A 23008-nucleotide genomic window follows, 5' to 3' on the forward strand; every position below is an offset into this window, starting at 1 on the left:
GAAAGAACACTTTGTCAAATATGTAATATATTTATGAATAGTTATATTTACATGTTATAGAAGCAAGACTCATAGCAAACAGCTTACTGGTTATACCTGATGAGCAAATAGGATTAATTTTAACCTTGCTACGCTATGGGGCACATTTACTTAGCTCGAGTGAAGGATTAGAATAAAAAATACTTTGAATTTCGAAGTATTTTTTTGGCTACTTCGACCATCGAATTGGCTACTTCGACCTTTGACTACGACTTTGACTTCGAATCGAACGATTTGAACTAAACATCGTTCGACTATTAGATAGTCGAAGTACTGTCTCTTTAAAAAAAACTTCGACCGCCTACCTTGCCACCTAAAACCTACCGAGCATCAATGTTAGCCTATGGGGAAGGTCCCCATAGGTTTTCTAGCCAATTTGTGATCGAAGGAAAATCGTTCGATCGATGGATTAAAATCCTTCGAAACATTCCATGGAATGATTTTTCCTTCGATTGAATGAGTTGCGCTAAATCCTTCGACTTCGATATTCAAAGTCGAAGGATTTAACTTGAATGGTCGAATATCAAGGGTTAATTAACCCTCGATATTCGACCCATAGTAAATCTATTACATCTTTATATACAATTTTGGCTTATTTGTTAACTTTTTTCCTCTTCAAAATTCTCTTTTTCTTATGTTTATTTATTTATATTTCTTCCACTGCATTTTAAGGGTAGCATATACTTTCACAAGATCTGATTTATCTTTTATACATTTCCGATTTTTTAATCTAAATTGAAAAATCCCAATGATAACTTTTACTGTTTGCTGTTCACAGTTGCACTCTCTAACAAATTCTTTTATTCCTCAAGGCAGTTTTGACAGATATCTTTGGTATTAAAACAGGAAAAGTGAAAAAGACAGATGTTTATATAATGGCCTACACATAAGCTATACACACTAAAATATTTTCTTTTTAGCATACACCCTTCCTTAAAGTTGGTAGTTTCAGTTGTATGGACACTGTAGAACAGATGACACTAGAAGTAGGATGAGAAACAGAAAAGCCTTAAAGATGAAACTGATTTGAAGTTAGAGAGAATCGAGTAACTGGGAAAATAGAGTTGGTTACCATGACAGTGAGCCGTTTCTGTGGTTTATTGGTTTTTGATATATTTAATACCAGTATATATCAAACCTTCTCACATGTCAATTTAGGTGTCATTAAAAGTGACCAGTGATATTTATATATATATGTCACTTTATAGAATGCATGTGAATATATATTTATAGCTCCAATTATATGTGTAAATGCAGAGTGCACATTTTTAACTTCGTAAAATCAGTTGGCTGTGCTCTTCAAGAATTGCAACACGCAGGATGTGACATTGTATATAAACATTAGCATGAATCATTAAAAGAGATAGAGCCAAATCAATTTACACACAAGAGCAACATGAAAGGTTAAAATACGTGTCGTGACTTGTATCCACTTGATATTCTGTGTACTTATTATAGGTCCCTTAGCAATGGCCGTGTTCTGTTTGCATGATGTCTGCCACTTGTCAACTTTTAGCTCTAAATTCTTAAAATGTGGTTTGCCTGTGGTTAATTAGTATGTTAAAGAATGGCTAATTCTAAGCAACTTTTCAATAGTCCATCTTTTTTTTATTATAGGTTTATAATTATTTCCCTTCTTTGTCTGACTCTTTCAAGCTTTCACATGGGGGTCGCTGACCCCATCTAAAATGCAACTGCTCTGTAAGGCTCCAATTTTCATGTTATTGCTTCTTTTTATTACTAGTAAGAATTATGGAAAAATCAGATGGCACTCACGTGGCAATTGTGCTAATATTTTCAGTGCTTTATTTAGATCTCCACACAACGTTTTGTACCCCATAGTAACATCATGAATAAATCTTTAATTAACCTGTATGAGACACTTAAATTATGAAGTGTACAAATGCATAATGAACTGTCAATCACACATAGAAATTAGTACATAAAAAGAAATGTTGCTTCAGCTGATGTAGAATCAATATAAGCCTTAAAATACAGGTATGGGACCTGTTATGCAGAATGCTCGGGACCTGGGGTATTCCGGATTATGAATTTTTTCATAATTTGCATCTTCATACCTTAAGTCTACTTTAAAATTAAATAAACCCACTAGGCTGGTTTTGCTTCCAATAAGGATTAATTATATCTTAGTTGGGATCAAGTACAAGCTACTGTTTTATTATTACAGAGAATAAGGAAACAATTTAAAAAAAATGTGGATTATTTGGATAAAATGGAATCTATTGGAGACAGCCTTACCTTAATTTCCTTTCTGGACTATGGGTTTCCGGGTAACAGATCCCATACCTGTATATGTATATATATATATATATATATATACATATATATTAATGAATCAGATGAAAATTAAGCGTAGGACTGGCCAGATATGGGATGACTTTGACGTAGTTGGCCAGCTTAAATATATTGCAATATATGGACAAACAATCCCTGTGTTGTTTAAAGGGTAAGGCATTTTTTAGTAGCAGTATGCACAAAATTTCTCTGTCTTAAATATATTGATAATGGGTTGAGTGCAGAGGACTCTTGTAGTTGACTATATGTATTTTGTGGTCACACCCTCATTGCACCCCCGCCTAATGGTTTTAAAAAATAGTGGTGAGCACAACTTTCCTTTGTGTGTTATAGTTATACAGGAGCAGTGACCAGCTCCATGTTGTAGCTCCCACCCCTCCCAGCTATAGTCAGGTGATCCCACTGGTGTCTAATAAAAGGGCAGCCAAGTTTGGGAGTTTTACTTTGAAAGCAGCTAGTAAGTTGCAGGTAAAACTTAGTCCCTTTGTAAAATGTATAATTAAGCAATTGAATTCTTAATGAATCAGATGAAAATTAAGCGTAGGACTGGCCAGATATGGGATGACTTTGACGTAGTTGGCCATCTTAAATATATTGCAATATATGGACAAACAATCCCTGTGTTGTTTAAAGGGTAAGGCATTTTTTAGTAGCAGTATGCACAAAATGTCTCTGTCTTAAATATATTGATAATGGGTTGAGTGCAGAGGACTCTTGTAGTTGACTATATATATATATATATATATATATATATATATATATATATATATATATATATATATATATATATATATATATAACCTGAATCAGACGCTTGCACTCTAAACCAGTCTTCCATGAACGTGGGTGCTGGGTCAAAGTATTTATGTAGAGTTCAAGAGGACCCGCACACCTTGGTTAGTGAACCAAAAATTTCTTTATTTTTCAAACTTGTGCATAAGTTTGAAAAATAAAGAAATTTTTGGTTCACTAACCAAGGTGTGCGGGTCCTCTTGAACTCTATATATATATATATATATATATATATACACACAAAGAATATACAGTATATATTAAGGAATACATGCAAATACCATAATAGAGTATATACTTTCAAGTAAAATGTAAAAACATTCAAATGTAAAAAAGTTTGGGAGCATCACAAGCATGAAAAAGTCCCTTGTGGTGCCAAATAAGGGCTGTGATTGGCCAATTGGTGGCCCCTATGTGGACTCTACATGGCAGTATACTTAGTTTGTATGCAATCAAAACTTGCCTCCAAGCCTGGAATTAAAAAATAAGCAGGCCATTCAGAGCAACATCCAAGGGATTGGTGAGCAACATGTTGCTCACAAGCTACTGGTTGGGGATCACTGCTTTATAGTGTCCCAGGGAAAATTCTTACCGTAGACTGAAATATGATAAATACAATGCTTACTGCAATTAAAATCTCTGTAAAAACTGTGAACTTGGTTGCTCTGCTGTTTCTGTTACAAAAAAAAGTTTATTCTAGTCTTCCCAACATATGCATATGTTGGGATGGAGTTCCCACCTGAGCAAACTGATTTTGAAGTATCTTTTTTGGACAAGGCCATTACAATGTTGAAAGAGGAATTGGCCATCTCCAAATTGTTGCCCAAAGCAAGTACTGCTATTATTTTACTATTATAGTTATTAATAGATTTTTAAAAGGATTTACCCAGATGCCATTTTAGTCACGCATTAAAAAAACACACAAAAAGTAGCAAAAAGAAAATGATATGCATGATAGTGAGTCTATATTGAGCCGACATTGGCACCTGGGGTATGACTAAAGCTTCTCCACTCTATGTAACAGAAACCACAAAGGATACAACTGTTCAGTGAGCTGGGAAATAGCTGACAGATTAACAAACAGTAAATACACAAGTAAACATGTTATGTTGCTTCCTAAACAGAATCAAGTTAGTTCAATACTTAATATAGGTATGTACATACTAAAGTAAGTACGTATAGGTAAAACGATTCATGCCGAAAAAACTATGAAAAAAGCTGTGTAAAATAAATGGTGATAAAGATGTGTGTTTCATTATATGCCACCCTAATGCTGGATTTGATGCTGTTATTTTACACCACTTCAAGACCTTATAGAATAGCCTATTAATTGTGTGTTCATTCTTTAGGCCTTATAGTTTTTGAATTAACCACGATCTGTCTCTTTCCAACTTGCTATTTATAATGCTGTTGTTGCTTGTCAATGGCCCCGGGTAACCAAAAAATATGTTCCGGGATGCTACCAATATAGTATTATTTTCACTTTTTATTACTAAACATTTTACTAATCAGGCCTTATCCTGTTTATTCTCCAGTCCTTGACACCACTGTGTAGTTGCTAGGGCAGATTGGACCCAAGCAACCGATAGCTAATGAAATGTCAAACTGGAAAGCTGCTGAACAAAAAGCATCATACTGAATTAATTTAAAGGAATTGTTCAGTATAAAAATAAAAACTCGGTAAATAGTTAGGCTGTGCAAAATAAAAAATGTTTTCAATATAGTTGGTTATCCAAAAATGTAAAGTATAAAGGCTGGAGTGACTGGATGTCAAACAGAACAGCCAGAACACTACTTACTGCTTCGCAGCTCTCTTGGTTGCCACTGATTGGTTGCCAATGACTCGGGGGGGAGGCACATGGGTCATAACTGTTTCTTTTTGTAACTGACCTGCATACTAAGTATCAATTGCAAACTCACTGAACAGTTATGTTCCATGTGGGCCCCCTTCAAGTCGCTGACTAACTCAGAGTTAGAGAGCTGAAAAGCAGGAAGTTGGGTTCTGTTATGTTAGACATTCAGTCACTCCAGCCTTTATTCATTAAATTTTTGGCTAACTAATTATATTAGAAATATTTTTTATTTTGCATCTATTTAGGCAGTTTTTATTTTTACACTGATTAACTTGCCCAATGATATATACACCAAACACAACTTCAATTCATATTACACATTATGCAGCTGGTGGGTTAGTTCTTATAGCATTTTCTTTTTATCAGGTATCCTTGCTTTTATGCTGTGATAGAAGACAGCAGAGGTTGTAGCATTAAAGTAGTCCCTTACACAAAAGCTGTTTTTGCACAATGAAGAAATGTAATTCTAAGCAACTTTACAATATACGTTGATTTAAAAAGTTTTAAGGTTATTTGAAAATGTAACTGCTGCAATTGACAGCAGTGTTTGTTTATCCTTCATCGGTCTTATTATACAATATAAAAGATCAAGTTTATTTCTTTTTTATTTTAAGCATACCATAGTATGTAATAGCCTATCTTGGTCCTGGGAACGGGCTGTAAAAAGCATGCAAAAGTACAAAACATGCAGCTGAAAGATCCTTTATCTAGAAAACCACAGCATACCTGTGATTAAGTACAAGGCTGTCTAGTATCTGAAGTGCTAAAATCTGCACCTTGTACCAGACTTTGCATTTGGGAAATAACCCATACAATATACTGTTTAGTTGAACATTTCATTGAAATGAACTGCCAGTGGTTTTTTCATCACTTGGAGCATTATTCTGAGTTAAGTAACATCAAGTAAGAATTGTCAAGGAATTGTGTAACAACTGATAAAAAATGTTGCATTTGAAAACTGCATTTGTAACTAATTTTTATGCCTGCCCATCATAAACAGCTACAGGATATTTTCATGAACCAAAAATGTATAAAATTGTCAAATGCCGCATTCTGCAATATGCAGCATTCTATTTATTAATATATAGTTTTATTTAATTATTCCTCTGCGTGGTAAAACATAATAGAAATAGTAATTTGGCCCATGTTAAGAAAAGCTCACAATCTGTTTGTTTCGTCTGATCAACAACTAAACTATAACTTTGCCAGAAAAGTGCAGAATGCATGTGTAAATGGCTCATTAGCTTTTTTACAATGCTAAGTGTTTATGTCATCATATCAGAGTATTATGCAGACTTGTAGGTTGGTACCTGACATGTTAATTAAAATAACATGTTAGAACATACCTGCAATTTCGCATAACTTAGCCCTGATTTATTTGAATAGACTGACATGAAGTATAGATGTATCTTTATACTATGTTTGTTCTGTTAGAAATTCCTATAACCACTGTGTAAATTAAAAAGAAGCCATTATTTAACCAGCTGCATGCACTCTGCTCTTGTTCAACCTTTATGCTTTAAATAAAGGCAAGTGGAAAACCCATTAGTTCTGGCATTGCTTGGGAAGTTTGAAACCTAAGAGGAATGTGAAAACAGGAAGAGAGATGAAAGATGACAACATTTACAAAACTGGACACTAGAAATATAGTTTACAATAAAGGAAGTAGAAAGTATTTGGATATAAAATAAGCAAGGGCATGACGCATGTTTTCTCCTTCCTCTACTTATCAGATTGCTTTGTTTGTAAGGTATCACAAAGTGCTCAGAACTTTACAGGTATACAGGGAAGGCTCAACTTTTTTACGAACACTCTGTATTTTATAGTAACATTCTTTTAAATCATATTTCCGTTTGTTGCTATACGTTCACACTGTTAGAAGGACCTGTCACTGTATAGTGGCTGTAACTTGCAGGGATGTTAAATTCAAACATAAAGATCAGTGGGAAAATGTTGGGAAAGTGAATGCACGGTGACTTCTTTCTTTTCTCAGAACTCACACAGCCAATGTCGGGCCTGCAGAAGCATACACCACAAGAGTTTTTTTTAACAGACACCTAAATAGCTTTTAAATGCTAGATATGATAAAGTAGATAAGGATCTGTGCAGCTTCAGGGGTACTCTTATACTGTCAATTTGGGATTAAGCTGATATCCAGCCTGGAATATGGAAAGAAACTTTGAAAAACTTCATGATTCAGGTCCTTAGTTCTGGATGTTGTGGATTGGGTCAGCAACCAGAGAGACCTGACCTCAGGCAGTATTGTGTAGGATTTTGGAAATATCACAAAATAAATAATGAATACCAACTGGAATTATGGGGCAAATTCACTAAGCTTCGTAGTTGCGCCAGTGTCCGCTTCTCCACACTTCGCCAGGTGTATTTTCGCCAGCGCTACGCAAATTCACTAAATTCCGAAGTTGCGCTCAGGGGAAGTGTAAGGTTGCGAAGTTGCGCTAGCGTTAATTCGACCAAGCAAAGCGAAGTTACGCTAGCGATGCTTAATTTGCATACGGCGCCAAATTGAAGTTACAATGGAGGTATATGTAGTAGCACTACACAAGCCTGGGAAACCTTCAAAACAGCAAATTAAATTTTTATTTTGCCCTACACATGTGCCCACTGTATAGTTAAGGTGCCATGAGTTAGGAAATGTAGGGGGGAAGGAGGGTAGCCCCTAAAAATGTTTCGATCTTTTTCAGCCTATCACCCATAAAAAATTAAAAAATGCCAGCGTTTTTTGGGACTTAGAAAATTTTTTAACTTTTTTTGAAGCAATCCCTATCTACTCTATTGCACTTCGCCTGGTCTGAGGTGGCAAAGGAAGTCTGGCGTAAAAGGTAGCGTTCAGAAAAATCATCACGTTAGTGAATTTGCGTAGTTACGTCTGTTGCGCAAATTCGCCAGGCGTAAGGGTGCGAAGTAACACTAGCAAATTTACGCCAGTGTCCATTAGTGAATCGGCAAATAAACGAAAATGCGATACGCTGGCAAATTAATGCTAGCGTTAGGCGCTTCGTCGTTTAGTGAATTTGCCCCTATGTGTCAGTATGGCATGGGTTAAGTATTTCTTTTCTAATGATTGATTTACATTGATACTCACAGTTTTGTTTTTTAAAACTAAATTAACTATGTAAATATCTAAAATGACAAAGGTTACATGTCCCTGGACAAGGTGATCAATAATACAGTTAAGGGTATAAAAACTATTTACGGTACTAAGTAAAGAACATTTTGGCATATGTGACAGGGATCCCATAACAATGTTCAAATGTTGTCATTTATTACTTTTCTAATAGAACTTAGAAATTATAATTGTAATATTTTCCTTTTAATACAGTATATTTTCAAACCTTTGTCATATGTAAAATGACAAGGTAACATAGGACTAGGTGATCAATAATACAGCTAAGTGTAGAAAAACTAGTCACTAAGTAAAGAATATTTTGGCAAATGGGACAGGGATCCTATGACAATGGCCAAATGTTGTAATTTATTATTTTCCTTTTGTGTTTGGAAGTACTGTACGAGGAGCTGATTGTGTAATTATTTCCTTCTCTTCTGTTTTATCTAGGTTCTATAGATATATCACTGACTTAGTATGCAGTTTTATGCCTTGGGTAATCCTCCATTCTTCAGTGGGTGACCTACCATAGTCATCCTAGTGTTATAAGCCTATTAGGGTAATGGCTGACAGCAATTTATTGCAGTTTGTCACCAATGTTTTGTAGCAATATGGGAGAGTGATAGATGCTAAAAATAGCCCCCATTCAAATTTCATGGGAATGGCTTCCAAGTGCCCGTGCTTACAAGTGACAGGCTAGTATCACCTGGAAATGCAGCACTAGGTGCTTGGTGCTCAAATTCACCTCTCTGCCATTAACTTTATAAATAACCAGTGGGAATATAGGCAAACAGACATTGTCTAATGTTGCGATCAGTAATAAATAGACATAACATTTTAATTTTACAGCCGTAACTGCAACAGAAAAAAGCTGCTAATAACCTGTATGTAAAAAATAGTACAAAAGTATGTCATCAATGTATTGAAAATGCAGATTTCTGCATTAATTTGTTGTATGAAACTTATAGAGATATAAGCAGTAATACACCTCCCATAAATACATTTACAACTTACTATACATTACTATTCTAGAATATGGAACGGCACTTATCCAACTAAATATTTTTTTAGGGCCTATTAAGTGCAATTTAATGGCATTTATAATCTGCAATGAAATATATGAGCGCAAATTTAAAAAATGACAGCGCAATGCTGAGTTCTCTTATGTCTTACCCACGCATTCCAACCAAAGTAGCTATTGTCCTTCCTGCAAAAGATCAAGTTCATTACACAGAGCATATCTTGTCCTGCTCAGATTCTGTGCAGTTTTTTATACTGTGAATTTTTCGTTTTTCTGCCACATTCTAAAATCTTAAGTGTCCGTAAGCTACTGGAATGTGTGTTATCACTCCCTTGATATTTTCAGTCTCTTCTTTACCAACACCTACTTTGTTTCTTTTCTGCTCTTGATAGAGATAACCTCAAGCTCTGTCCTGTGACCTTCTCAATTTTCCCCTTTTGCATTCTGTTTAGATTAACTTATCACATTTCCCTGTAGAGGCTGAAATAGACTTAATGGCTTTTAAACATGTGTAGTTACTTTATTTTAAATAATTTGCAGCTGTGTGCATTTTCAAGGTAAACATGAGTCAATTAGGCATACAGGCATCAATATCTGTGTTCTAAATACCACGTGTTAAGTTCTGATTGCAGTTGGACCAGTATTTATGCAAATCATATGCTCTTACTGATATCTGTATAGCTGCACTTATATCCACTGACTGCTGCTCCATTTCTATCAGTAAATCCAAAGTTTTGGCTGATATGGACTGTCAGAATGTATACTGGACAAATGCAATTTCTAGTGAATATAAGTACCCTTATATGGAGTACTCATATACTATTTACACTACAGATAATGGTTCCAAATGGAATCTGTGATGGTAAATAAATTGCCATGTTTGTTACACATTCAATACGGTAAGGAGTGGCAAATAGGCAGGACATGGGCATACATTGTTAATGTGCTACAGCACATCTGATAATATCTGAAAAGAAGAACTAATTTCATAGGCTGTTTTTTTTTATTCTTATTTTATAATTTCAATACTGCAAAAGTTGCATACATTTTTAATGAGAGCTAAATCTTTTAAATTAACTTTTAATATTGTCAGTTTGTCTTTTGTGTTTAATTGTATTTATTACAGACACTTACAGTTCATACATGGGATACTGAGATGTCTTTTTTTATATTGTTTTCATATGTTTTCCAGATTCTGGACCACCATGAGACTTTGTTACTTATGCTTGTTAGACTGCCTACCACTTTGCCATGTTTCAAAGGCATGCAACTCAGTTGGAGATATACAGCTTCTGCATTTCCAAGGTAAACAGACCGCAAATCTGCTGAATGTATGTCTTTTGAAGGGAACTTCTCTGAGCCAAAAAACACAACACTTTCTTTGGGACACACAAACTGCCTTCTTTTTGAGTACACTTGTCTATCCTGGTGCCAGAATTTTAACACAAACTATCCATGTAAGAAAGAAGGCCCCACTGCCAAACTAGATATTAGCTACTTGTCTTACATTCCAACCCCCTGTCAGACTCTCACTGGTCTTTTTCAACCTCTTCACTGTATTTTATGTAAACTAAATCATATTTGCTGACTGGAGGTTTGCAAGCAGGACATTCAGCCTAACGGTACTTTAGTTATTTTTCAAAATTCTGCATGGGGTATTTTACAAACTTAAGTTTAAGGAAAAAGCACTGAAATTTTAGTATTAACCAAAACATGTGACATAAAGAATATGCTATAGTCACTGAGAACTGTTGTGCCAACTATGGAATCTGCTGAATAAAGACAGCATCATTCTGTCTTCATCCGGGTCCACTGATGTACACCTCACTGCTGTAAACAAAACAAGATAGAGGATCTCACATCAGCTACTGCCAGGGAAAAAGCCTGCAGTCACAAACTCAAGAAATGAGTCTGGGCCTAGTTGATTTGTTATAACCAAGGGGCTAATTAAGAATGCATGAGCCTTCGGAGTTGAGCATTTGGGTACTAAAATATAAAAATAGTGCGTAAACTCTTCTGTAGTTTCTTGAATCAAATATCTCAGCTTCCTGCCAAGAATTTTATGCCCCAAGCAGGTTTTTTCAATAATTAAAAAGCTTGGCACCTAAAACCTGCTCGAACATTCTTAAATCAGGCCCCCAATATAGAACCATGCAATAAACAGGTTGTTTTGATCACAGCATGCCAATGTCATTTGAGGACCCTAGATGGCATGAGTTGGGGTCCCAGAGCAGAAAACAGGGGGAATCTATGCACTGAATAACTCCACAAGAGCTACCAAAATAGGGGCAAATACACTAAAGAGTGAATTTTTGATTGCAAAGGCTTCGCCACACTCCACGCCACTTCGTGAGGTGCAAATTCGATATCACTACTCTAATTCACTAAAATGCAAAGTTGCATCTCTGCAGACGAACGCTGGCGAAGTTTCACACTTTGTTGTTTTGTAGGGGGCCCAGAGACCATCCTGAACCTGTTTATTGAAAATACCACTTAGGGTTACAAAAAGCTCGTTTGGGCTAGAAATTTGACCAGTCTTTGTGGTCAGAGTCTGCATAAAGCCAAATTTGTGCCAAATTTGTGCCTTTGTTTTCTTTGCTGGTTAGCAGATGAATATGAATATACTGTATCTTCAATGCAATATGAACCCAGATTTGATTCGGTTTTTATTCACAATTCTAATGGTATATTATTTATGAAAAAATTTGGTACAATAGTCCAGACCTGAAAATTCTAATCGAATTTGAACTTTCAAAAAGAACCTTGAATATTGCACGTCAAAAATATTTTTTAAATTTGAAATTGTGAGTTTTGAACAAAAAAAGTAGAAAAATGAATTCAAAAATCTTTAGTAAATCTGCACCTTAGGGGCAGTTCAAATGGTACATTTTTGGTCAAAACTCATAATTTCGAATTGAAAAGCACCAACTCGAATTTGAATGTGAGATTAATCACAACTTGATTCTTGCATACAGTTCTAATTTGAATACCTGCCGCGTTCATGTAGAATCAGAGGTCCTTTGAACTACTGTATTTAAGATGTTATTAGTGTTGAGTCAAAATTTTGACACGCGTCAAAAGAAATTTGACGTGTAAAAGACAAGGTTTTTTCCATAGGTAAACTCGATTCAAATTCAATTCAAGTTTTATGGTCGGTACTGTTCGATCGAATTTTAGACTATTTTTTAATTGATAACATTCAAATTGTGAATAAAATCGAATTTATTAAAGCTTATAAAAATTCACAATCACATTACTCTAAAACTGGACCTTTGATAAATAACTCCCTACATGTTAATACATGTATGATTAAAGTGAAATGTTTGCAGCAAAGATCTGCGTCTAATCATTTTTCCACACTTGCACTTTGCAATATGAATATATAGCAGGGTTCCTAGTCTTTAGTCTCTATAAAACAAACTTCTACCGATGTGGATATTTTCTGTTATAAAATAGTGAATAACATACACTGTATTGTAAAATATTAAGATATACCATGGAGTTCCAAGTGCTTTTATACAGGTCATGAAACTTGGAGGTGACTTCTCATATCTTCATGTTTAACAGGGGGTACTTTATTATGATACACAAGTTACAGTGAATCATGAGACAGAATTACATTACTAAGCACGAATTATAAATTATATCACTATTTACAGGATATTCATTGCTATTGGCCAGTTTTTATTGCAATTGCTTTTAAATATAAGCGTTCATTTTGCAAAGACTCCACACTATTTTTTATGATGTGCCAGATCTGGAGCAGGTTGTGGAACTTCTGTGGTTTATTTTGTTTAATAGTACAGGTTTAGTTACAAACTATATTGAAACTTCCACTTTACATTACAGGCAATACGATTCAGTGCAGAGCAGATGTTAGTGGCGCTATCTTGATATCATCTGTATTGTTAATGCATTGAGGGAGAGGTAGTCATCCCCCCATCTTGAAATACACAGGGGCAGATTTACTAAAGGGCGAAGTGGCTAACGCTAGTGACTTTTCACCAGCGTTGCCACCCGCAAGGGACATCGGAGATTTTCTAACGGGAACAGGCGCCAACTCGCTATCATCAGGTGATTCTACTCCGCAACTTCACTAAAATGCAGATTTTACTGAACGTTACTTCTTTCGCCAAAGTTGCCTTCGCCATCTCAGACCAGGCGAAGTGCATTAAAGTAGCTAGATCTTCCTCAAGATTCTGTCACTTACATTATATTCTGTGAGTGGAAAATGCATCAAAGTCCAAAAAACTCTGGCATTGTTTCCTGTTTTTAGAGCAAAATCCTGCAAAAGTCCTACATTTTTTTTTTGTGTAACCGGTTTCCCCCATACATTTTCTAACATATGGAACATTAACTATACAGTGGGCTCATGTGTAGGGCGTTATAACAACTATATTGTCTTTATTAAGGTTCCCTGGACATGTGTAATTAACACAGTGGAAATGCAATTTATTTGCTGCAACATATAACATAAATTGTGAAGCAATTTAATATAAAGACATCCATTCAACTTTAAAATTTCCACCGTATGTAAATTAACCTGAACACAAGACCTCTAGTGAATTTGCGCTAGGCAGAAATGAAAATTCACCAGCGTTCGGTGCCCAGGACTAAACTGCGCAAATTATCACCTGGCTAAGTGTTGTGACGCTGGTGAATTTTCCCTGGTTAGTAAATTTGCCCCACAATTCTAGAACACACTATTCTAAAATTCTCAGTTTAACCTAAATAGTTGCCATCTAGTTTATTGGTGCTAATGCTCTAAAATATATATACACTTTTTCTCCAGAAAACAAGTTGTGCGTAATAGGTTATTTATAGCTTGTGTATGTAGTGCAAATACACCAAGTACACTAAGAGATTACTTTCGGAACAGGACCGTTTAGAAATGTGTTTACTTTATGTATGGTTTTCCCAAATGACTGCAATTCTTTATGACAATAAGCACAAAATAACCACTGTGCTTGCATTGGATATATTTAGTCACCTAACCAAAAGGAAATTCTTTCTTTTTTCAATATGTTAACTGCTAAGTATATGTATTTATCCCACACATTGCTGTTAATGCTCCCATGTGCAGATCATTACATGATTTCCTACCCTAGAAACTCAGATGCAGTTAACTTTTTACCTTTTAGGATACACCACATATTTTATAATTTAGCAACAATGAAATCATCCCTGAAGTTTATTAGAACTTCTGAATACCCCTGCAATGCATTACTGCCTCCTACTGTCCCCTGCTTTGCTACACAGCTTTAATTGTGCCCCTACAGTATGTCCCAGTTTAGTTTTCCTTTGCCCTTGCAATACACCACAGATTCTTAACCCCACTTGCAACATATCAGTGTTTCCAAATGCCTACTTCAGTACATTACAGCCTCACAGTGCTCAGTATTACATACTAATACCAGCCCTTTTCATCTACACTCACCTATACTTGCAGCAGTAGGGTTTGTATTATTTCAATTTAGGTATGGTATCTTTTATCCACAATGCTTGGACCTGGGATTTTCCAGATAACGGATCTTTCTGTAATTTGGATCTTCATACCTTAAAGTGATACTGACACAAAAAAAATATTTTCCAAACATAGAGAATTTTCTTATTGTGGGGTTAGTTCTCCATTAAGTCTACTAGAAAATCATGTAAACATGAAATAAACCCAATAGGTTGTGTTTGCTTCCAATAAGGATTAATTATATCTTAGTTTGGATCAAATAAAAGATACTGTTTTATTGAGGAAAAGGAAATACTTTTTAAAAATGTGGATTTTTTGGATAAAACGGAGTCTGTGGGAGTTGGCCTTCCCATAATTCTGTGCTTTCTGGATAACAAGTTTCCAAATCCCATTCCTGTAGTCAGTCAAGCCCTAGTAAATGAGTTAAACAACATAAATGGATAATAAAATGTACATAATTAGAGGTAGTGTCTAAACCTTTGTGCTCTACCTTCTTATCCCTGCAACTACTGCTGTCAATTTTTGCCTGGTTTTCTCTTCACAATACTAGTCTGTGTAAACTGTTTTTCCTGGCTTTACTTTTGTCCAGGTATGCCAGATTTGATCAGGGATCTTTTATCCAGACCTGGGGTTTTCCAGATAATAGACCTTTCCTTAATTTGGATCTTCATACCATAAAGGAGAACTAAACCCCCCAATAAGAAAATCCCCCACCTACTACCCTAGGTAGTCCCCCCTCCCTGCTTCCCCCCCAATCCACACCAGCAGGCAGTTTACTAACTCTTATTTTCATCTGATTGTAAGCTTTTGTGAGCAACCTTACTTTTTTCCTGTGTAATCCTCGTTTGTTAAATATATAATAACTATCCTCTGTTCTAGGAATGCAATGATAGCTAGGTGGAGCAGCTCCGAATAGACAGCTCAGAATTACTATTTGGGCCAAAAGCACAAGCACAGTTAGTTTAGGATCATAAATTCACTAACAAACCAGGAGCTTTCTATTTTTTACTAGTAATGTTATTTTGTGTTACCCTTTGCTCTCCAATCATCACACTAATCTATTTATCTGAACCCTTTGAAAGAATCCATGATTATCTAGACTTAGAGTATTCAGTTTCACATTCACCCCTGGTAGATTGCACCATATGCCAATTAACCCACTATAAAATAATAGTGATTTTATATCAGTAATATTTATTTAAGCCCTTAGTAAAATTGTATGCACCATGGAAGCCAGCTGATATATCTAAAAAGAATGTGTGTGTTTTAAAAGGTCCTTTAAGATTGATTCCCCCTTATGAAAAGGAAGTACAGTATTTAATATCAGTGGACTTGGCCTTTTCACTTTCTGTACAAATGTGATGAATCAGCCTGACGAAGGGGCACGCCTCCAAAACGTTATGTTGAATAAACACGCAGGGCTTGTCCCGCTTGCATGTTTGAGTCCGTAGTGCCAGTATATCTTCTTTCTATTGCGGCTAATTGAGGGTGCCGATCCCTGTTACTGAGCACCGGACCAGCTTCATCATGAGAGGCCAGGGTGTGCTGGTGGGTTTGGATTTGGATGAATCAGCCTGTCCCATAGTTTAAAAAAAATGCTTTGTATTTGCTCTCAGAAAACTCTGGATAACTGGAAGACATCTCCCATAGAATCCATTTTAAGCAAATAATTCTAATATCATAAAAAATTATTTACATCTTTGTCTGTAATAATAAAACAGTACATAAAAATTTCAAGCCATATTCAGAAAATTTCAGGTCTCAATCATTTTGGATTATTGATCCCATACCTGTGCATACAAAACTACCTCCTATATGGTATCCAATCAGTTGTTCACTTCAGTCCATTGAAAGACAGGCTCTATAAAGTAGGTATCAGTTCCTTAACTGACCTCTCTTGCAACATTACCTTACATCATGCATTGCTCTTTTATTATTGTTGCTTTCAAGGTTTTAAAAGAGAGATTCATTGAAAAGCCACTGTTAATTATTATCAGTCAGTAAATAAATCAGCTTTAAGACTTTTCTGTCTTGTGTGACTGATTGAACCATTTAAAATAAAATCTCCTGAAACACTTGTCTTGAGGTCACTGGAATAGGTTCTCCCAAACAAATGAAATTAATTATAATACAGCCTAAGATTAAAAATCTATACGTGCTCATTAACTAACCCAGTCAAAATTTGTTCCAGTGCAATAACCAACAGATTTGATTGATCTATTTTTTCAATAGTTACCAAAAAGGAATCTACTGTATATTACCAGGATATGTGGTGGTGTTGTTTTTTTCCAACAAACTGATCTCCTCAATAAGTGAAGGAAAAGAAAAAGTGGTTATGAATATCAAGATAAGACTTTAGGTCGAGGAAAGTTTAGATAATAACAGTGGTTATATCAACTGGACTTATTATATTTTTTGAAAGAGCAGTAAAGGCCAAAAATTGTGGGTACAAATGGTTTGATCTATGTACCGAACTTAGTTTACCAGCAGAGTGATTCAGCAGTTCTATAATACAGGTATGGGATCTTTTATCATGAAACCCATTGTCCAGAAACTCTGAATCACGGGAAGGCTATCTCCCATGGAGCCCATTCGAAACAAATCATTCTAATTTTAAAAAAAGATTTACTTTTTTTTCTGTAATAATAAAACAATACATTGTACTGGATTGATAAATAGTATTATCACTGAGCCCCTGGTAAAATTCTCAAACCATTACGATATCTCTGGAATGAATCTACCAAAACTGTCCATAAAATGAAGGGCTGCATTGTAGCTACAAGGCAGTCGCAATACATTTTAATTACTAAACTAAGGGTCTGATTTACTAAAATTCTTATTTTTTTCACGTATCGTATCTTTTCTCTAAAAATTTGTTTTTTTTCTCAAAAACTCAAAAAATTGGAGATTTATAAAGTGTAAAAACCTCTAAATACAAAACTGCACCAAGTAACAGCTGTCGAGATCCCATAGAAGTCAATGGGAGCTATGTTGATCCTAATGGATGAGTTTTAATCAATTCAGACTTTTCCAAGGTTTTCAAATTACTTTTGCAAGTAATTATCAGAAAAACGTGAAGTTTTAGAGAGTTTTTGTATTTCTTAGTGCATTTCTTATGTTCATACTTTTTACATTTGGATCTTTTAATAATTTCCATGGAATTCATAGTTTAATCATAGTTTCAAAAACCTCAAACCACTTAAATTTGACCTGTAATAAATAGTCCTCCACACAGACAATATAATGTATTGTGTATTATAGGTAAGGAAACTATATAGAGACTATCGGAGTCAGTATATTGTACTTAACTAAGCTGCATGAATCCACGTTCGTGGCAAAACATGCTATTGGGCTTATTTTATGTTTAAATGTTTTTTAAATAGAGAAAAAGTATGGAGATCCAAATTACTGAAACAGTACTTATCTGGAATACTGCACCCCAAGTATTCCACAGGAGCATGCCATCTTGGATTCTTTGTTTTGTCTCAATGATACTCCACATGCTTAGTGTGCTTTTGGCAGATTTTAAGAAGCTAAGCATAGAGGTCATCAGATGTCATCAAGCAGAAAATGTGCTTCATCTGTGTAATGGAAACAGAAGTTTCTTACCTCCAAGATGGCGACGGCGTCCAAGATGGCGACGGTGTCCAAAATGGCGACTCCTTCCTTCCCCACGTGGATCCTGATGGTCGCGGTGTGATGACGTCGGCTTCCTCTCGCCCACCGATTGGTCGCCGGCGACGGAATGGTCGCCGGCGTCAGAACGTGCGTCGGCGTCACGGCGATAGCATCTTGACGCCGGCGTCAGCGTCATGACGTCATCGCATCCAAATCTTGGCGCCAAACCTTGCCTATTTAAACCCCTTGGACACTACAGATGTTGCCCAAGTATAGGTTCATCTTCGTGATTCCTGGGTGTTGTATTATTGACTGATTTCTTGTGTACCTACCTTGCCTGTTATTCGGATTGACCCTTTGCTGCCTGGATTGAACCCTTTGCCTGTACCTCGACTATTCTCCTGCCTGATCCCGTTGTACCACGAACTCGGTGACTACCTGCCTCCTCCTTGGTCCGCACTCCAACTGTTCCTTCGGGCCCTTACATTATACTTGGGCCATGGACCCATCTGAGGAGGCCGCGGCTCAACCAGATTTTGGAAGAGCCTTTCGTGGGATTGCCTCTCGCATGGAGGCCTATGAAGCTCAGCAGACGCACTTCGGCCAAGCCCTGGAGGCCATTCTGGACAAATTGTCGGCTCTCACTCCTACGGCTCAGGTTCCTGCTTCAGCCACTATTCCAGTGGCGCCGTTTCACGTCTCCGAACCCCCGGATTCCGGCACCTCCGCTCTTCAGTGGTGACTCTGAGGCTTGTAGAGGGTTCATCAATCAGTGTGAAATCCAGTTTACTCTACTACCTCATCAGTACGTCTCGGAACGTGCCAAGGTGGGATACATCATTACCCGCTTGACTGGTAAAGCCCTGGAATGGGCATCACCGTTGTGGGAGAAAGAGGATCCCCTGATCGATGACTCGAAGGCCTTTATTTGTGATCTACGCACTGTGTTTGATGCTCCTGGCCGGTCTGCATCTGCCTCTTCCCGCTTATTCCAGATCCGCCAAGGAACACGTTCGGTGCCCGAATACGCCATCGAATTCTGCACTCTGGTTGCCGAGACTAATTGGAACAACGACAGTTATCACGCTGCCTTCTACAACGGGTTGTCCATGTGCCTGAAGGACGATTTGGTCTCACGTGAATTGCCTACTCGTTGGGAGGATCTGGTGGCCTTGGCAGTCAAAGTGGACACCCGCCAAAGAGAGCACCTTGCCGTAAAGGAACGTGTGAGGAAGTTTCAACCTCCCCTGGCTCCCCGCTTCCAGAGACCTATCCTTCCCAGTACTACTCCTGCTTCCTCGGCTCCGGCTTCTTCTCCTCCCACCTCTGAAGAACCTATGCAGATTGGTCGTGCTCGTCTTTCTGAACAGGAAAAGTTAAGGAGAAGGGCTGCTGGACTCTGCTTATACTGTGGGGGCAAATCCCACTTTGCCCATGAGTGCCCTGCAAAGTCGGGAAACGCCAACGCCTAGGTAAGTTTGGGGAAACTTACCTGGGCGGAATTGATCAACTTCCCCAAACCTCTGCTCATCGTTTCCTTCTTCCTGTACAGTTCCATTTGGCTTCCAAGACCATCTCTACGCAAGCTTTCCTTGACTCCGGCGCAGCTGGGAACTTCTTGGATAAAGCCTTCGCTGAGCGTCATTCTATTCCTCTCCAAAGTCTGGCTGTTCCACTTCGTGTCCATGCCATTGATGACCGGCCTCTTTCTTCTGCCTTCATCTCCAAGTCTTCGCAGGAATTATCATTCCAAGTGGGCACCCTGCATACCAAAAGACTTTCATTCTTGCTTATTGAATGCCCCTCGACTCCAGTGGTCCTTGGACTAAACAGGCACTGAAAGTGGGAAGGAGGGTGGCGTCCGGAAGGTCATCAAAAGCGGTGGAACCAGAAGATAGGTTAAAACAGATAAACTTTAATGAAATCCTTAAAATTGACAGTACAAGCAGGCAGGGTGAGTGTAGCTTGACGCGTTTCGTGACCAATACGTCACTTCATCAGAAGCTCAAGCACCTCCCCGTGAAACAACAACTTTATAGACAACACCAATAAAGGAATGAATTCACCAATTAAAAGATCATGTTATTGCATATAAGCTATAATATAGATAAAGATACAAGTTGTATTGAAAATATATAACGATCATAATAATAATGATGGTAATAATAATTATTAATTAATTACAGGGAATGGTCCAGACATTAGAGTTTTATTTGGCCAATAAAATTAATATGAATATGAAAAATAATATGCTAAACTCAAATCCAAATTAGTTCTGGAAAATTGGGTCCTAAACCATATATTAAATAATTGTAAATTAAATTAAATTTGACCAAATCAATTTAAATCAAAAAAGGGACCCACCAAACTAATAGTAGTAATGACTAATAATAATATGGTAATAGTAAGTGCAGTGAGAGAAACATTGGCCGAATCGATGTTATATAATATATGGGATCCTCAAAGAAGATAACAAAGTATACATATTTGAAAATGTTGCAACTCCCAGGGGAATGTAAATGTCTTATCAGTTACTGGTAACAAAATAGATACAAAAATGAAAACCTGAACAATTAAGCTAAAGATAAGAAACAAAGTCACAACACAAGAAAAAGCCAAGGAACAGATATGAACTACCAATGAAACATATATGTATAGGAGACTAATAGCTTTTACGACAGGATGTTCTTGAGAGTGCATAAGAACAGGGAAAGATCGACACGAGCACAATTGGGTAGGGAACTCGAACTATAATGTTAGCCAAAAGTAATAGTAGTAGTCATGATGGTAATTAGCTGTCCGTTTTTGGCTAGACCACACGAACCTTTACTCAGAAATACAGAACGATTTTCTCTTGCGTTCCTTGCACTATCTCCTGAATACTAACTATTTTATGTTTAATGGTTCCTATTACCTCCAGAGAAGAGGCGCTGCGATGGGTGCTCGGTTTGCCCCTTCGTATGCCAATCTTTTCATGGGGTGGTGGGAACGTTTATTCATTTATGGTGAAGGCAACCCTTACCGTACTCAAATAGTTAAGTACTACAGGTACATTGACGATCTGATCCTAGTATGGGATGGTGATGTCTCTTCAGTGGAGGCTTTTGCAAAATATTGCAATAGCACAAATTGCGGTATTTCCTTTACTTGTGACCAAAATCCTGCACATATATCATTTTTGGATATTACCTTTTTGATTGACAATGGCAAGGTAGTTACTGATTTATACCGCAAACCAATCACACGCAATACTCTATTGCATGGGGCCAGTTGTCATCCTTCCAATGTGATACGGGGGGTCCCTGTAGGACAGTTCCTGCGTCTCCGCAGGATCTGTACCTCATGGGACTCATTCAATGATCAGGCCATGCTTCTGTGGGATCGTTTCGTCCAGAGGGGTTACCCCTTTTGGGATATCAAGAGAGCTTATGACAGGGCCGTGGGTACAAGCCGCGAGGATCTTCTGACTGTGAACAACACTATAAGATCCAATAGATATTATCGAAACAAACAGAGACCCGAAAGACCTCCAGATGAGGCATCAGGCGAGATTGATAGTTTCCCTCGCATAATTACTACCTACTCACATGATAGTTCATTGGTCCGCAGAACAATTGAAAAACATTGGAGAATTTTGAAATTGGACCCTAATCTTAAGGATATCTTACCTTCACGTCCACAATTTACATATAAGAGAGGCTCCAGTTTGGGGTCTATTTTATCTCCCAGTTTATTTGTGGATCCAAGGTTACAGAAACCCACACATTGGCTAGATGTCAAGGGCTGTTACAGGTGTGGGGTTACTCGCTGTGGAGCTTGCACATATATGAAAACATCTAAGGACTTTGTAGGTAATAATGGCCCCCGCAGGTTCAAAATAGATTTCTATGCTAATTGTGGAACCAAAAATGTTATCTATCTCATTACGTGTCAGTGTGGCCTGCAGTATATAGGAAAAACCATAAGACCCATTCGGAAACGCATTTCTGAACATTTGGGTTGTGTGTCACGGCGTGATCACAGCTATGCAGTTGCTAAACACCTATTGGAACATCATAATGGCAATTTATGCCTTTATTTTCAGGTCATAGATAGAGTTGTTCCGGGGGTCCGTAAGGGAGAAACGGAGACCTTACTTCTGAGGAAGGAGGCCTTCTGGATCTATAAATTATGCACGGTTGCACCAAAAGGATTAAACAGAGAATGGGAACTTAATTGTTTTGTGGACTAAGATAGATGCCCAAATTATTTATTTATTTTTTATTTTTTATTTTTTATTTTTCTAACTAATTACCATCATGACTACTACTATTACTTTTGGCTAACATTATAGTTCGAGTTCCCTACCCAATTGTGCTCGTGTCGATCTTTCCCTGTTCTTATGCACTCTCAAGAACATCCTGTCGTAAAAGCTATTAGTCTCCTATACATATATGTTTCATTGGTAGTTCATATCTGTTCCTTGGCTTTTTCTTGTGTTGTGACTTTGTTTCTTATCTTTAGCTTAATTGTTCAGGTTTTCATTTTTGTATCTATTTTGTTACCAGTAACTGATAAGACATTTACATTCCCCTGGGAGTTGCAACATTTTCAAATATGTATACTTTGTTATCTTCTTTGAGGATCCCATATATTATATAACATCGATTCGGCCAATGTTTCTCTCACTGCACTTACTATTACCATATTATTATTAGTCATTACTACTATTAGTTTGGTGGGTCCCTTTTTTGATTTAAATTGATTTGGTCAAATTTAATTTAATTTACAATTATTTAATA

This window comes from Xenopus laevis, chromosome 6S (assembly GCF_017654675.1).
Source record: "Xenopus laevis strain J_2021 chromosome 6S, Xenopus_laevis_v10.1, whole genome shotgun sequence".
Lineage (NCBI taxonomy): Eukaryota > Metazoa > Chordata > Amphibia > Anura > Pipidae > Xenopus > Xenopus laevis.